Source organism: Tenrec ecaudatus, chromosome 1 (genome assembly GCF_050624435.1).
Source record: "Tenrec ecaudatus isolate mTenEca1 chromosome 1, mTenEca1.hap1, whole genome shotgun sequence".
NCBI classification, from domain to species: Eukaryota; Metazoa; Chordata; class Mammalia; order Afrosoricida; family Tenrecidae; genus Tenrec; species Tenrec ecaudatus.
This window is the reverse complement of record NC_134530.1, coordinates 72,283,846-72,289,622: the sequence shown is the minus strand read 5'-3', so window position 1 is coordinate 72,289,622 and position 5,777 is coordinate 72,283,846.

Sequence of the window (5,777 nt, the reverse complement as noted above, 5' to 3'; positions counted from 1 at the left end):
CCCCAATAAAATGATCTAAAAATGCTTTACGTATGTTTTAAATTCTATAACATTGTACTGTTAGGTTTGATGATCCTCTTGGACAATAGAGCGTATGTCTTCCTTCATTTTGCAGAAGCTAGAACACAATAGATGTTCAACAGTTGATTGTTGACTTGAATTATATTTTAATGAAATTCCAGAATAAAAATTCTTTAGAAAGAAAATATATATATATGTAACAAAAAATAAGTCCATCTTAGCTCAGAAGTATAAATTGAGAGTGAAAATTGGCTAGCTCTAGAAACTTAGTAAATATGTGAAGGACAGAGGAGAGTACGTAGTGATTCCAACTTCCTACGTCCTGGTGATAACAAAAGCTCTTTCATCCCTACAGTCAAGTTTTATAACAGTGATTGTTTACCTGGTCTAATAATAAAGACCGTATCATGTGAATAGGAACAAAAAATGAACAGGGGAAAATGAAAAATAATCACGGTGTTAGGATGTAGAATTTGGGATGAATTCTTCTTTTTCAAATGGCCCTTTCTTATAATGTTGTGTAATTTAATCATAATATATATATTTTTAAGTATAAAAACCAAAAACCTCACCCCACCCCACCCAGAGACAAACAACAGAAAAGTGGGTGAAGGGAGACAGCGGTCAGTGTAAGACATGAAAATTTTTTTTATAAATGATCAAGGGTTCATGAGGGAGGAAGGGTGGGGGAAGGAAGGGAAAAAAAAACATGGAGCTGATACCAAGGAGTCAAGTAGAAAGAAAATGTTTTGAAAATGATGACAACATATGTACAAATGTGCCTGACACAATGGATGGAAGTATGGATTGTGGCAAAATCTGTAAAAGCCCCAATAAAATGACTTAAAAAAACCACCTTCAAATTCAATGCATAGATTCTACTGCGACTCATAGTGACCCTATAGAATGGGGTAAACTGCCACTTTTTGGGTTCCCAAGCCTAAATTTTTACAATAGACAGCCTCATCTTTCTCCTGCAGGTGCAAATTGCTGACCTCGTAGTTAAGCTCAGTGCATAGCTAGCCCACTACACTACGAGGCCTCTGGAAATGGTCTATCTAAAGCAAATGGAAAATTGGGTATTCTAAAATTAAGGCTGCTAGCTGTCCTCTGTGAAGCCAGTTGTAATTGTTAGCTGTCACTGAGTTGGGTCTCATATAGACCCTATGTACAAAAGAATGAAACATTGGCAGTAGGGATCCAAGCAAAATGAATTCCTTGACAATTTCAGTGGTTTTATTGTTTATTGAAGCCAATAGCCAAATCAATGTTAGTGTTCTGAAAAGGCACATAAATATATAAACAAAGATCAAAGAGTGGTTGCAATATAGGGGCCCACTCACAGTCATCGAGTCGATTGTGGACCCATAGCAACTCTAAATAGTGTTCCCCTAGAGACTATAAGTCTTTATGGGAACAGACAGCACCACTTTTTCTCATGGAGTGGCTGGTGGATTTGAATTCTGACCTATGGGTAACAGTCTAACACTTACCTGAAAGCACCACCAGAACTCTTCATATGTGGGCAACTTTAAAAATTAATTTTCATACACATTAACTTTTTAATGCAATATGCAAATTCAGGTGCCACCAATTTGTCCTCAATGTAAAGTTGAGTCATTCTAACCCTAAAATTATGAATTGAATATTTCTCTAGATTCAACTTTTTAAAAAGTACTTATGCATTAGATGTATATGCTGTGCAGAAATAACCAGTCTTGTAGTAATAAAATATTTAATTGAGGTTTTATTGGTATTTATTGTTTAAAAATTAGTATGCTTCAATCCTGCTTTCACTCCTTCCTTTTATTTTTAATAGGCGTTATTTACTGGAACAGTATTAGACTCACAGAAAAAAAAAGAAATAATAGTTATATTGAAGATTAGTACATTTGTCTTCATATGGCTTCTTTAAATAAGTAAAACCAGGGGAGGAGACAAGGCAGACAGGATGCGATGTAGCAACAATGAAAAATACAACTTTCCTCTAGTTCCTAAATGCTTCCTCCCCCCGCACTATCTTGATCCCAATTCTACCTTGCAAGTCTGACTAGAGCAGATGTACACTGGTACAGATAGGAACCAGAAACACAGGGAATCCAGGGCAGATGATCCCTTCAGGACCAGTGGTATGTGTGGCCATACTGGGAGGGTAGAGAGAGGGTGAGTTGGAAAGGGGGAACCGATTACAAGGATTTACCTATAACTTCCTCCCTGGGGGGATGGACAACAGAAAAGTGGGTGAAGAGAGATGTCAGACAGGGAAAGATATGACAAAATAATAATTTATAAATTATCAAGGGTTCACGAGGGAGGGGAGCACGGGGAGGGAAGGGAAAAAGGACCTGATGCCAGGGGCTTAAGTGGTGAGCAAATGTTTTGAGAATGATGAGAGGAATGAATGTAAAAATGTGCTTTACACAACTGATGTATGTATGGATTGTGATAGTTGTATGAACCCCTAATAAAACGATTAAAAAGAAATAAATCCTGAATAAAAAAGTAAAACCAGTGAACACTGTATATGTATACACACAGAGAGAAGTTTATATCAAAGGAATGGCACACACAGTTGCAGAGATGGTCAAGTTCAAGTCCCTGGATTAAATGTCAGGCTCGAGCTTCTTTCTTTTTAAATTTAACTTTTTATTGGAAATTAGGTGAAGGCTTACTGAACAGATCATCAGTTTGACATTCTGCTTCAACTCACCCATTGCAGTCTCTCAATGGACCATCACTTATCCCACTTCCTCTCTGTATTTCCAGTTTCTATCCTAATCCTCTATATTTTGGCCTTGGGTAAATACTTCCCTTTTGGTCTCAAATGATTATTTGAACACAGGGGTGAGATTATTTCCAGACCTGAAGGGTAACTAAGGGCCATAATCTTGGGGATGCACCAGTCTATCTCTGACTAGTAAACCTTCTCTTTTATGATTTGAGGCTTTGCTCTACATTCCCCCCACCCCCACTCAATCCAGAACCTCTGGGGTGATCCTTTTCTGAGCAGTTAGCAGTGGTGGCCAGGCATGATCTAGTTCTTCTGGTCTCAGGGTATTGGAATCAGATGTTTACATTCTTCATTAGTCCATTGGACTAAATGTTTCAACATGCTGATATATATTTAACTTTTCATTTTCTTTTCTCCCTTCACAGGGAGAGGCCAATAGTTACACCTTAAATAGCTGTTCAGGGGCTTTTAAGGCTCCAGTCACTTTTCACCAAAATAGGATGTAGAACATTGTCTTTGTGAATTGTGTTTTGTGCAATCTTAACTCATGTAGCTGTAGGGGCTGATAAACTCAAGATCAGCAGGTCAAACAGCATGTTTCTGGTTGCAGAGGTGGACGAATCCAGAGCTGATGGGTAAGATGACAGACTGCTGATAAGTCCCAAGATTGGGAGGCATTATGGCAGCATGGTGGCTGAATATCAAAGAACCAGAGATCAAATGATGAGCCAGATGCCCAATCCAGACCCAGTAAAAAGCAAACAAATTTCTCCAGTGTCCACTTATATTGGAAGCAGGTCAAACCCCTGAGGAAATCTCCTTTTAAAGTCTGGCTGTTCGTAGACGATCTCATCATGGAAGAAGTGATTATATGTTAGCTTTCATCACCGGGGTGGGGGGGGGGGGTGGGGGGGGGGGTGGGGGGGTGGGGTGGGGTGGGGGGGGGTGGGGTGGGGGGAGGTTAAAGGGGATTACTAAATCCTAACTGCCAAACCACTGAGAACCCTGGCCCAGCCAAACTGACACCATAGGTCTAACAATTTGTTGTAATTAATGAAACAATGTTGATACATGAGCACTAATACGGAATGGTTTAGTTAATTTCCTTAGTTTTCACCTAATGTTCTTTTTCTGCTCCATGATCCCATCTAGGATAGCACTTTACATTTAATCGTTGGCGTCTCTTTAGTTTTTTTAGTGCTATTCCAAAAAGAAGTCACTACCTAAAGCCCACACTTGCATATGGAAAGTTATGTGTTGTGCCTGTTCCATCCTTTTGGTCTAACTCATAACACTTTTTGTACTATTTTTGTACTATTTCAGAGCAGTTAAAAAACATAAATCTTGAGGAGCCCATACAAAGCCCCTCTCACATCCTATACTTAATAGGCCATCAAATCTTGCTGATTCTACTTCAAAATATATCTAGAATCCAACATCTCTCATGATTGCTACTATTTTGGCCCAAGTAAGCATCACTTTCTGCTCTACATTATTGTAGCAGCCTTTGAATTCTTCTCCTTGCTTTTTGCCCTTGGTCCTTAGTTTCTTTCCAACAGAGGAATCATAGCGATCCCTTTAACGCTTACAAGTGAAGTGATGTCAGACCTGTAGTTAGAATCTGCCAGTGTTTTTCTATCTGACTCAGAGTGCAGAATGTACTATCGTGCCTTCTTCCTTGAAGAGCCTTTGTACTTAATGTGCCCATGGCGGGCATGTCATGGAACTGTCTTTCAGATAACCTTCCTGGAAGAACCTGCCAGTCAGCTGTAAGATATGTGGTTTGTAGACAACTTCCTCCTGGGACCTTTAGAAGGTGTCTCATGTCAACTATTCCACACATAACTTTACAGAAAAACATTGCTTTATTCTCCCCATGCTATTACTTACCTAGCAGAAATTTCTCACACTTTTTATTAAATTGAAATGCTCTAATTGTCACTTTTTTAAAGGTATTTTGACACAGTGGTTGCAAGAATGGGCTCAAACATAAGGACAATTCCACAACTGTGGGGATGGCACGGGACCAGGCAGTACTTCACTCTGTTGTACAGAGGGCTGCGAGTTGGAACCAACTCGATGGCACTTAACATCTTTAACTGGATTAAATCTTGCATCATCTACTTCTTTGGCTGTGTGATCTCTTCTCAGTTAACAAATATTAACCGAGTACCTATCAAGTTGCAAGGCTTTTTTCTGAGGGTAGAGGGTCAAAAAAAGATGTACAGACTTTGTGCCCATGAGCTTAGAGATAGCAGTCTGACCAAAAAGTTCTTTGTCCTTTCCAAACCTCTAGCTCATCGATAGACAAGGAAAACCAGCTATACTTTCCCTTCACAATCCCATGTTCCATAAGGTTTTCTTATGATCCATACGTGTTCCCAGGGCTTTTCTTTCAGAGCCACTAGCTGGGTGGATTTGAATTTGCCCAAATTCAGGCTAGCAGTTGCACACAGCAAATAGATGACAACTACTATTTCTTCAGGGGAGATGAGATGGTGGCATGTCTGATGCCTCTCCCACAATTTCCACTTACTTTTTCCTATTCAAGGAGATCTGGTAGCTTAGTGGGTTAGGTTTGGTCTGCTAACTGCAGGGTCAGTAGTTGGAAACCACCAGCCAATCTGAGGAAGAAAAATGAGGCCGTCTACTCCCGTAAAGATTTAAAGTTCTCGAACCCGTTCTGTAGGTTTGCTATCAGTAGGAATCAACTAGGTGGCAATGAGTTTGAGTGTATTCAAGCTTTCACACTCACTGGACATAATTTTCAAGAGGTGTGCCCTAGATTACAAGAATTTTTCCAGGACATATTATGACACTCTATGGGATATCTAGTTTGGTGCATTGCTCAGAATAGTACTTTCATTTGCTCAAAAGGGCAGATATTAGCTCGCACTTTGTAAGTCAATCAGCCGACTAACAAAAGTGAAATCTGGTGTGAACGGCGATAACTCTTGTCTAGTCTGGTAGAATAAAATGACGGAGAAAGCCAAACCGACGTTAGGTGTAGACTAGATGAGTATAA